This window comes from Nannobrachium achirus (assembly GCF_963921795.1).
Source record: "Nannobrachium achirus genome assembly, chromosome: 12".
Taxonomy (NCBI): domain Eukaryota; kingdom Metazoa; phylum Chordata; class Actinopteri; order Myctophiformes; family Myctophidae; genus Nannobrachium; species Nannobrachium achirus.
Window position 1 is genome coordinate 52,124,979 of NC_137832.1, and position 12,747 is coordinate 52,137,725.

General features: G+C 40.7%; 1 protein-coding gene across 1 annotated transcript in view; it reads left to right on the forward strand.

The window, feature by feature from the left end:
* Nucleotides 1–11,144: 11,144 nt before the first annotated feature.
* The window catches only part of atp8b5a (ATPase phospholipid transporting 8B5a), a 63,243-nt gene continuing 61,640 nt past the window's right edge, over nt 11,145–12,747 (forward strand). The window contains exon 1 of the mRNA XM_080738740.1: nt 11,145–11,277. The gene's annotated coding sequence lies outside the window, so the exon portion shown is untranslated. The remainder of the gene's footprint in view (nt 11,278–12,747) is intronic.

The following is a 12,747-nucleotide window of genomic DNA, read 5'->3' on the forward strand; positions in this document are numbered from 1 at the left end:
ACTTTTGATATGTTGTTACTAACATTTTTATGAAACACAAGAAGTTGAAAGTGTTTCTGTTGCAATTTGTTTGAACTTAACCCAAATGATCCAGACTATATAATCAATGTGGCCTTTCCTCCAGCGCTAAAGATGACCTGGTGGTGCTGGGTGTTGGTGACCTGAACTACATGGCCGCCCAGAGTGTGGTGGTGGAGCAGGTGTTCAGCCCGCCTGGAGAGGCCTCAGACCTGTCACTCATCCACCTCAGTGTCCCTGCCAGAATCGGTATGTTTTATTTTTATTTTCTCCCATTTAATTACTTTAGCGATTACTCCCTCTGTCTGTCCATCTGTGTGACCATATTGTACACCAACCCATTTTGGAGGTAAAAAAAAACGTTTTCTATAATAAAAACGTCTTTTTAACTATGGCCTTCCCTGCCAGACGTCTTCTGGACGTCTTTTTAAAAAAACATGCAAACATGCAATTTCGCGATCGCGAAATTGCATGTTTAACCCCCATACCAACCCCATCTTTCAAACATGGCAGCCATGTTTGTTTACATTTGAAGAAAACATAAGGGCTCCTTTCTCCTGAATGCCTGAACGGATTTCCAAGCGGATTTTTCATAGTGCATGATCTGTGCACGAATGTGTGCACCAGCGTGCACACAATTTTTTTTAACCCTTTGTTGGCGAAACAGCAATATAAGAGGTCCCACTTTATATACGGCACCGACTGAGTTAAAAAGTCCATAAATTGTCACTTTAGAAATGTGCAGATACCTTCTATACTCCCCCGGGAGTCCCGACCCACTGGTTGAGAACCACTGCTGTAGAGGTCCAACGTCATCCTTTGGTCTCTCTTACTGTCCCCTAGGTACAGCCATCTTCCCAGTGTGTATCCCTGACGGTGTGGTGCTGGATGACAGCTGGTCCTGTGTCACCACAGGCTGGGGGAAAAGCACAGCAGCAGGTAATGACGCGTATCATGCACTGTATAAACACAGTTAACGTGATTAACATTTTTAAATAGATAGTGCTGTGACGCTGTTGGCACTCAGTCCCCAATGTGCCAACAATACTGTTTGTTGTCGGACGGAAACCTTTTGTCCAAAACCTTGACGTTGACAGGAAATGAAAAGAGAACCTGTGTTTTAGGCTTTCTGACTACAAATACTGGTGATGTTGAGTGAATGCAGATGCTTCTTCCAGCTGTGAAACTGTCCTTTTTTAAAAGATGTTAAAACACTTCCTGGGGTCATACTCTGGCTTTTGTGTTTCACCCATAAGTTATTTTGTTAACCCTATATTTAGATATTTGATATTGATTTTTAGAAGACAAACCTCCTTATATGAACCCATTGTAACTTCAAACTTTATTTTAACCATGGTAGATCCATTAATGCCCTATTTTTACACTATGGCTATTTGAGAATGGCAGATCTACAAGCTCACAAAGCATTCAAATATGCGTATTTTGAAAAGTTTGGGAACTCTTGCACCTAGTTGTGGACGTGAGTTTAGTTTAATTCCTGTTGATGTTGTCGCCCCCTAGTGGACGTGAACCCTGACACGCTGCACCAGGCTAGGCTGAGTCTAGTGGAGCAGACAGCCTGCAGGAACAGCTGGGGAGGAGACCGCATCAAGAAGACTCACCTGTGTATGCACTCTGCTGGCTCCGCCTCCTGTATGGTAAGTGTTACAGCGGCATGTGTATGGCTGTGACTATTGATTGTTTTCTCAGTGATTTACATGTACGTGGGTTGGCCTTGTTTTTACCTTTTTCATGAATTATTTTTAAATTTTATAATCAAAATATGTAATATGATAAATAATTGAAGAGAAATAAAGCATGTGTTCCCAACAAATGTTGTTCCCAACAGGAATGCACCCTTTTGTCAGCCTTCTGGTTGGTCCATGACTGACCAACCAGCAGGCTCATTCTGTTTTGTTCCGCCCTGGTTCCACCTTATGGATGTTGAATTTGCTAAATCATAAGTTTTGGAGAAAATATAGTCACTATAGTACTGCACCTGAGACATTCCTTTTGACTGACACAATTGAATACACAGAATATCAAAACAAAGCAACAAAAAAGGGAAAAAATGTTATTTCAATGGTAGTGGGTGGAGAGAGGATTTTTATCCAACCAAGAAACGGCAACCAATGGGTGCGAGGGGCACAACCACAGGCGGGACTTGACAAAGGGTCAATAGACCGTTTGTCAGCCTTCTGATTGGTCCCTGAGACTCCCTGACTGGCCAACCAGAAAAAAATCATTCACTTTTTGCTATCGGGGGTGGAGTTGTGCAGTGGGAGAATGTTGTGTTGTGCTTTCAGCACGGTGCGCACTGTGGAGCACGGCGAGCGTGCAGTACAGCCCCGCGCGACAATAGCGATTTCGATCATTATAATGAATAAGCTTCAACAGACTAGTTCACATGAACAATATAAATGTAACTATTTATTTATATGAGATACTTAAATGGTTTCCTGTGGAAATAAGCTTAGTCTTTTCATGGATCTCCTTTTAGTAGACCTTGTACCAGTGAACTGTACCGTCATGAAACTGTACCTTTTCCTATGCAAACTTCTAATAAAGTCTTCAATCAATCAAAACTAAGAGTTTCGATTGGGTACATATATTTTAAATGGGCTGAATTACGACAGCCAGTCTATTTTGCAGTGGATTTATAGGCTGGCTGACAGAATTCCTACCCAAGATGCACTGCGCTTTCTCTCTGTAACTCTCCTCCGATTTTTTCAGAGAATTAAACTAATTAAAACATGTATTTTTGGGGGCAAATCCCTGTTTTGCAATGTAACTACTGTACTTTGGTAGATGTTTCTCTTTTGGTACTTTAAATGGCAATAATGAGGCTATGAAAAATCTTTTCCCCCCCATCAGCTTCCACTATAAAAGAATCTGCCATGGTGATTCTGTCCCACTGGGATTAAACAAATTAAAACATATATTTTCGGGGGAAACCCCCTGTTTTGCAATGTAACTACTGTACCTTTGTCTTCCCTTTTTATTAATATCACCTAGATGTTTTTCCTTTGGTACTTTAAATAGCAATAATGAGGCTATGAAAAATCCTTTTCCCCCATCCACTTCCACTATAAAAGAATCTGCCCATGTAAATTTGTTCTACCTAGTAAGAAGAGCAAAATGGGGCGGGATTGACATACGGTCTATTGAGCCAGTTAATGACTTGTAAAAACAACATGGAATTTAAATACATTTATTTTTCTGAAAAGAGAAGTAAAATCATGGAATGTATGTATTTATTTAAAAAAAGAAGAAAAAAAATCAAGTATAAAGGTTTTAAAAATTGGGGAATTTATTGCAGCCCCGAAACACAAATCTTCTCTCATGGGCATCCCTGGCACGGGCTCAAAATATTTTCAGATGGCCAAATACATATCATTTTAGGGGTCCTTCACATGAACCAGTGGTATAACGGATTGTGTTTTCTTTTTCTTTTTTTTCTCCACCAGGGGGATTCTGGAGCCCCGTTGTTTTGTCAGAAGCACGGGGTCTACTACCTGTTCGGCTTGGTCACCTGGGGCAACCGACGCTGTAAGACAGACAAACCCGCCGTCTTCACAAGTATAGCAGCGCATCGCAAATGGATCCAAAAGATTACGTCTGGCAATATTTGACTGTATAATTTAATAAATACTGACTTTTATACTGAAAATTTGAAACACTGTTAATTTGTGTGTTTATTGATGGCTGTCTCCATCATAGACATAAAAAGGTAGACACCTCCTTTGAACCTTTGGCTCTGGGGCATCCGTCTTGGAGGATAGGCAATTCTTATGGAATTCTGAAGCACACTTCCGTGTGCGTCACAGAAGGGGACGTTCGGTAGGCCATTCAGATGTGGCACTCCCTTTTCACTTCCTCCTATCCTGTTTGACGGGTCGATCCAATGAACTCCAGCGGCGGAAGAGGTATCTAGCTTTTTATATCTATGGTCTCCATGACTTACACAGCCCTGGGTAGGCAACCCAGCATGGTGGAGATCATAGACCGTAAAAAGAATGAACAAAGCCTTCCCCATTGGTTTCTACAGACCGGTTTGAAAACATTATTTCGGTGAATTTAAATCTTTGAACTTCCGGTCCCGGAAAGCTGCCAGAAACGACTGCTATTGGCTGAAACCGCGGCGTGGGCGGATCTTCACTCTGTAGAATCAGTAGAAGCCCTGGCCTAGACATACCCTACTTTATCATTCATTTTCAAATTAATGGGACCATTATTTACCAAATGCATATCATGATATAAAGAAAATACTTAGCGATTGAAACACATCAAAACAACTTGTAATGTTACTAAACTAGTTACTCTTGATGCCAAGTAATACACAATGTGGTATTACTTAAATGATTAATAATGAATTTAACTAGTAACTTATTACTCTTCTTCTACAAGCTCACAATGTGTTTTTTGTATGTAAACGCATTACTGTAGCCTACTGTATGAGGGGGGGAACGTTTTGCAAGGAATCACACTAAAAACTCATGGGTCATTTCTTGACCCAAATCATGGGTCATTTGTGTTAGGTCAAATTTCGGGGTCATTTCTCAGAGCCACAACCCTTCCTTGAGTTATTGAGATATTATTTTGACCCAATGCCAGGGTTGTTCAAGTTAGGTAATATTTATCTGGGGGTGACCCGTTTTTGGGGTTAGTGGTAACCCATATACTTGGGTCAGTGGTCTAGCTTTGGGCCAATCAGGGGACAGGCACCATAAACCTGTTTGCAAAGCATGCTGGGAAAAGCATTTGTCTAGGTTTCCAGAGACATTTTCTAAGCTGTTGGTAGCTAAAAATGCTAAATATGTCATATCAGTGTGTCTGTCTTGGCAAGCTGACTGTCATATGTCTGAATTTGATTTGTCAGTATTTGAGCCTAAACCCTAACCGTAAGTGCTTGGCTGCTAGCTTAAGGTTGAGCTCCCTCCCCCAGCTGGTCTGAAAGAGAAGAACTCATGGTAATTTTGAGATTATTTTGTTTATCTTCTCTAAACTATTCTGATTATAGTATTATCAACATTGTTGCATATATATTTAATTATGCACTTTTATGATATTACTAAACGTTGAACAAATCATCTGAGAAGAAACCCTGAAACATTTCTGATATTATGTTAATGTCAGATAAAATTGGCATTGTCATTCTCCAGACCATGCATATGTAGGTTGTATTCATTTCGCCCACTCAACCCAAAACTTGGGTTGTATTGACTACAATCTTGGGTCATTTTAAACAAATAATTTGGTTAATTATTTGACCCAAATTATGGGTCAACATTCATAACCAAATGTCTTGCGTTAAAATAACCAAACTGGGCATCGGTCCCTATTTGACCCATGAGTTGGATCAAAAATAACCCAAGTTGAGTTGTTTTTGACCCAGCAGTTTTTGTGTGTAGGCAATGTCATTATTTCAGGAGGATTTTATGCTTTTCATACAGTAGGCATAATGTTGGAATAGATCTTGTCCAGTAGGAGGCAGTGGACCACCTACTGCATCTGCACTTCCATAGTGTCCTTGGTTTGATGCTGTGAGATGTCTCTGGTCTTGTAAGGATGGGAGGGAGGGCCAGAGGTGGTACTTCATTACTTAATCTTCCGAACTCTCAATCAAAGGATAGAAACTTTGCAGCCCCTCCTCAGGTAATTAACTTGTGCACACACATGCACGCGCACGCACGCACATGCATACATGTGCTGTGTTTCATTTTCCTATACGCATGATCATGCAGCAACTGTATTTTTCATGATTGCACCAGAGGAATCATAACATCCCTTTTCTGAGCAGTGTGTTACAATTGTCACTCATTGTCATCTCACTCACTCATAATAATAATGAAATGACTGTTAATGTGGGGGTTATTGATGGATAGGACAGTAGACTGACAGGAAGTGGAGAGCGAGATGATGAGAGTAAAGCCCCTATCAGAGTCGGTACCGCGGTGTAGTCTTTTTGAGTCATAAAACTACAACGTTACGTCATTCCTCGCAGTGAAGAGCTTTCCACACATATCTCTGTTTTTACTTTCAGACAGATTGGCTCTTCACCCCGTTCACTGATTGGTCGATCTAGACCAGTCAGTCACGGTGAATAGGACTTCACCATGACTGACTATGATGGCCTTCACTTATTTTCTGACTTGAGGTGGAAAGCTTTCCACCTAAAATGTGGACTCTGATAGAGGCTTAACACACAGCAAAGGTCATGCTGGGGAATGGGATTCAAACCCACGACACGTTGTCAGGCTGGCATTGCAGCCTAGGGTGCCGGCACCCCAGGCCTGAATAACTGCTCTCAAAATAGATATATTTACAAAAACATTGGGAGGGGTGGGCAATCAATAACCCACAGCAAGTGGCACCCTAGGCAACCGTCTACTGTGGCTGCTTCCTGTAGCTCTAGATCGATGTCTAGGTCCTGGCCGGCCCTGCAGGAGTCTAGTTCTCTACAAGAGGATAGAGAGTCTTAAAGTATGGGTCGATCTCCTATATGCCTAGAAGGGGGTTTACTGTATATACCCCCCATTACGTACTCCTGACTTCACATACAGATAGACCTGTATGTGGCAGCAGCTAAATATACTACAACTGAACTGACAGAGACAGACTCCAATTCACCCTTTGTCAGTCTTCTGATTGGTCCCTGACTGACCAACTAGCAGGCTCTTTCTGCCTTGTCCCTCCCTAGTTCTGCCTTTTTTATGTTGAATTGGCTAAAACATCATTTTTGGAGAAATGGCAACATTTGAAAACATGCCCAGTCACTACACTGAACCTGAGAGGCTCCTTTTTTACTTAAACCAAGTTGTAAAATGAGAATTGAATACACAGAATAACAATAAGAAGCAACTGAATTTCAATGGTAGTGGACGGAGAGAAAGGACTTTTGTCCCACCAAGACACAGCAACCAATGGGTGAGAAGAGGGGTGGGACTTGATAACAGACAACAGAGACAGACGCTCACCTGGAGATAAAAGACAAGACACAGTCACAGACACCCTCCAGAAGCATCAGACTAATGGCTGTCATTTCTGATCTCTGATCTCATGTGCGTCTTGCTGCGTCACCCTTTCTTGATTTTATTTTTTATTTTTTTTCTCGCACTGACCATTGGACACTGCACTATTAGGTTGTGTTAGTAGTATTGAGTATTTCGCTTGTGTTTGACATGGCGGTGAGATACTTGTAGGCTAGCATTGACTGTTATGGACACTTTGATTTGGGCACTGTATTGATAGTTGTGCTTAAGGATTGCTTTTTTTCAAGCTGGCTGTTTCACATTGAGCTTTGACAGTTTTTTTGACACTATGTATACATATTCTTCGTTCCCTTTCTTTGATGTAGGCTACCTTGGTCTTTACTGTACTCTGTTCTTTTTTTATTCTTTTCCATACGTCTCTAACTTTGTAAATATCCTTATACTGCTGTGCTGACTCCGGGCGACTGATTTTCCCCCTTGGGATAATAAAAAGGTATCTATCGATCGATCGCAGTGCATTACCAAATACCAACCAACTTGATCAATTCAAGGATGGAAAGAGGGAGAGCGGGGTAAACTGAGACACCGGGTAAACTGAGACACCCCCTTTATCTAGGCAATGGAACACATTTGTGGTCATGTGACCATTATATTTTCAAGCCCTTTGAATTTCCCACTTGCCATGAAGAGAGAAACCTGATAGTGCTGTAGAAAACATGCTTTTTTCACAAAAATGTGTTTTTTGCATGTAAAAGTAAATTTTCTTGCTGTCACATAATCAACTGTTGTGTCAAAGCAAATTGATGCAGGGACAACATTTTATATCATGTTGATGAACTACCAACTTATAAATCCATGTGATAGATGCTAGCTGAAGATTAGCTGAATTGATAAAATATATCACTTTTCCCAAAATGTGGCTGTGGGGTAAAGTGAGACAATTGCTTCGGGGTAAAGTGAGACACTATCTCACATTATCCCAACATGATAGACATGGAGATAGCTGTAAAAACCTGATTAAAGGGTGTATCAAACTGTTTTCAGTTGATTCTTATGTAATTTTCCCTGTAGAACCCATTTCTGATATATATTTTTATGTACCATGCATAATTAATTAGATAATTAGCATATTGGACTAAATTGCTAATTATCTCATTAGTTATGCACAATACAACAATATACTTTGCAGAAATGCATTCTACAGGAGAAATGACATAAGGATCAACTGAGGAAAGTTTGATAAACCCTTCTATCAACTTTTTATAGGGTTTTTAGTTTTTTCTTTCTGCCCATGTGTCACATTATTTGACACATGGGTGGAAATGACAGGACAAACCCTATTAAAATACTTTACGCTATGTACATTTTTGTGTTGTGCATATTTAACCTGGTTAACTGGGTTTTTGTGTTTTTATGGTAGTTTTAAAGTGAAAAAAGTGAGTGGATCACTTTACCCCGTTGATTCTCTGGTCTGTCTCAGTTTACCCCGGTCCTGGGGTAAACTGAGACACAAGACCACTTTTTTTAAAACAATCATATTTTCTCTGCCTTTTGTCTTGAATATGTTCTGATAACTTCCATTGTTAGAAAACATCCCAAATTACTGGTAAATGTGTACATTTTTACTGATATATCTTTTAGTTCGCCTATAGGGGAGAAAATGTAAAAAGTGTCTCAGTTTACCCCGCTCTCCCCTATCTATCCGGTCACCTCGCCAAAAATCCAACTCGCCAAATTGTCCACGCTCATTGGGCATGCTTGTCAATGCTCCTGGATTTGCCAGGATGATTGGCAATTACATCTACTATGTTATTTTTTTCAAATGAGAAGTCATTATTAAGGATGTCTAACTTTGCTTCAGTCATCAAATCTGTACACCTACATTTGGAATTTTAAGGTTGAAATTGTACCCATGCTAGTAACAAGCCTGATAAAAGTATCAAACATGCACAAAATTCAACAGAACACAGCTAGGAAAATATCTGTTGTTTAGGTTTTGGGGGAGGAACACCAGACCCAGGAGTTCCGCGCACCCCTTAAAAAATCAAACCTCGGTTCGAAGTGAAGCGGTGAATCTTAGTATAGAATTGTCTGGAGAGCCGGTATGACAGCCGGTATAATAGGTTTTAAAAAAATATATAAAAAGTCCTGCTTGCTGGTCTCTTAGTTGTTTGTCAACTGCATCCCTCTATAATTATTTCAGTTTCTGTTATCTTTGTGGCCTACTAAACTTTTCAACTTCTGCTAGATTTTCAATGTATTTACTCTTGTCTGCCTTAATGCTCCTTTTTACCATTCTGTTAGCATCTGTATATTCTTATTGTGCCTTTGCTTTTGCTCTTATGCGGCTATTTGTCATTGCTGCAATAGGTGAGACCTATTGCATGTACAAGACAGATAAAACCTGAAGGCCAAATTATCATGTGAAGCTTGACCAATCCTCAAAGTATCCATTCATCTGACCGGGAGCGACACCGCACACATATTCTGGACGTACAGGACAGATAAAGCCTATTCATTCTGAACTGAAATTACCATATATGGACATGGGACACACATTTTGCTTTTTGAAAAAGCCTATTCATTCTGGACTGATATTTTGCACGTACGGGACAGGAAAAACCTGTTCATTCTGGCCTGGAGTGACCATATATGGACATGAGGTGACATACATTGTGTTTTTGAAAAACCCTGTTCATTCTGGACTGAGATCACCATATATGGTAATTAAACGGACATTCTGTTTTTGAAAAAGCCTGTTCATTCTGGACTAAAATGACCATATATGGGCGTGATACACACAAAGCCATTCATTGGAAGCGGTTTTCACCGCTTCAAAAATAAATCTCCTGGATTTTCCTGACTGACAGTCCAATTGACAACCCTGCTCATTGGCGAGGTGTCCTAGCAAGTTGGATTTTTGGCGAAGTGACCTTCAAAGAGGGAGGAGAGTGCCCTAGCTTACCCCCCTAAAGGCCCATTCCCACTGGGCCAGATATTAAAACAGATACAAAGTATCTGTCTCCATTCAAGTGGATGGTAAGATGCAGATAAAAAAATATGTCACAGATATTTTTTATCTGTAACTTATTAATTAATTGGTAATTGGTAGGCTATTAATTGGTACTATTTGTAGGCCTATTATTGTTAATAAATACATTCTAGAAACCGCATGCCCATTTGACTGTGTTTATGGCTAATAATCGACATTAATGTCCCTAAATTTGCTGTTGCTAGCCTATAGGGGCTTTTAATCCGTGACATCATTTTGTAGGCAGAGGAGAATCTGCCCCCAGAGCATTTTCTGTCCCTCGCTATTTCAAAAAACGACTAAAAAACAACGACTAAAGTATAATTCTAACACTTTCCTTTCAACAACAAAGAGAAGAAAAATGTGTAAATAGTAAAAATAGTAAAAAGATTCACGGAAAGTGGGGGCAGAAATTCTCCTCTGCCTACAAAATGATGTCATACTTAACAGCCCCGCGTATGCGCGCGCGTGTGTACGTGCATGCGACCAAAAAAAAAAATACATAAATAAATAAAACAATAGTTATATTAGTTTCCTTTCTTTGTTTGTCAGGAAATTAAAAGCTACCTTTGGCAGCCAGACCAGTAGCATAGAGCGACTCGTGCGGCAGGGGAGACCCCGGTTCGAAACCTCTTGGGTATTAAAGAGAAGAAAATAAAAGTCACGGATTGCAACAGAAACAAAAGAGGTGGTGTCTGGTGTGCGCGTGCGCGTGTATGCGTGCGTGTGTGTGTTCTGTTTGTACAGTACGGTCTACGAGGGAGAGAGAGAGGAAGTTCAAGTCCAGCCTAAAACATCGCAGGGGAGGAGCCGAGAAAGAGTAGTGAAGGGACCGTGTGTGTGTGTGTGTGTGTGTGTGTGTGTGTGTGTGTGTGTGTGTGTGTGTGTGTGTGTGTGTGTGTGTGTGTGTGTGTGTGTGTGTGTGTGTGTGTGTGTGTGTGTGTGTGTGTGTGTGTGTGTGTGTGTGTGTGTGTGTGTGTGTGTGTGTGTGTGTGTGTGTGTGTGTGTGTGTGTGTGTGGCGTCCACGGGGCCACTAGAATGAGGGAGGAGTAGGAGAAAGAGAGGAGGGGTGGATGATGTACTGTTGTACATTCAGGAGAAAGGAGGAGGTTGTTGGAAACCGTTCACTTCTTGTTTTGATACTTAAAGGACCTTCCAGAGAGAGACCGCTGTGTGCACGTGTGTGAAACATAATTCTGGACATTTTCATTACAGAAGCAACTCAAAGCCAGCAGGTAAGATTAAGAACCAATAATCTGTCTCTGATTAAAGAATTCAGTGTTTCTGTCCCATTTCAGAGGAGGAAAGGAGGAACAGGAGACGGCTAGGAGGAGGAGGAGGATGGAGGTTTAGACTAGAGAATGAAAGTGAAGATAACTGTAGTGTACTGTAGAGAGAGAGAGAGAGAGAGAGAGAGAGAGAGAGAGAGAGAGGGAGAGGGAGAGAGCGAAAGGAAGTCAGTCCTCTGCTCTTCACTCCTCCTTTTAAGTTGAGAGGGAGATCTTGGGTTGTGTCGCTCGTCGCGCGCCGAAAATATCAGACAAGCTCGAGCTTGGTCTGATATTTTTCGCCGAGCTACACTCGTCCGGTGCGCAACTATTTTGCCTTCAGTTGAGTGAGGAGAGCCCATGGGTTTGGAGTAGTGGACTGTTGTTGTGGATCTGAAGATGAAGCAACAACAGCAGTTGCTGCTGGCAAATCAGTTAAAGTGATAGAATGACTAAAACCTCAATGGGTTCTTTCTTGCGCACACTTAGCGTGTGCATTGATTGATTTTTGGAATACTTTATAAGCAGTTCGGAAGCACAAGACAGTAGCCTGGCCTATATGCAGTTCAGATACAAGTTACAACTGGTTTTAAACCCAAGAAAGCACTATGCTTGTTTTGTGGTCCTTTATACTGTACCGTCATGAATCTGTACATTTTCCTATGCAAACTTCTAATAAAGCCTTCAATCAATCAATCAATACTCCTTTCATTGCACTCAACCACATTTAGCCTTGGATCAAGACTGCCATGGATGTATTGACCAGATTCGATAAAGTACATCTATGACATAGTCTTTATCCAGCTGCTATAGCACACACCAAACAAACCATGATTTGTCTGTCTGCATGTGGAAACCATTCACGATGACGCTTGCCTGCTATAGGTAAACTTCACGCACCATTAGCAAAATAATGAAAAAGTGCATGCTACAATTATATCCTACATAATATGTAATTATTTCATATTAATTACATATCACATTACATTTTCCATATAGGCCCTATACTACTTTCAGATTCAGCATGCTTATAATAATAATCATAATCATAATCATAAGCTTTATTTGTATAGCACCTTTCATGACATGAAATGGAGTTCAAAGCTATGTGGTGGTACCGTGGTAGTAACAGGCAGCACTGTTACTGATGGCTGCTCACTCAGCCCAGACAGTCATGCATGCTACTGATTGTGGTTCATTGATTTGACACTTCTTCAAGGTTCAAGGATTCTTTATTGTTATGTTCGTGTGTACAGGTACTGTATAGGCTATGTGAGAGTTACATTCTCCTTCAGTGTTCAAGTTTTCTGATTGGTATATATTAACAAGAGCAGGCAAGACACATAGGAAACCACTCTGTAAACATGATGATCAAAATAGCCTAACTCAGACAAACTCAAAGATAGGCCTACACTTTGTGACGCATTATGAACTTGT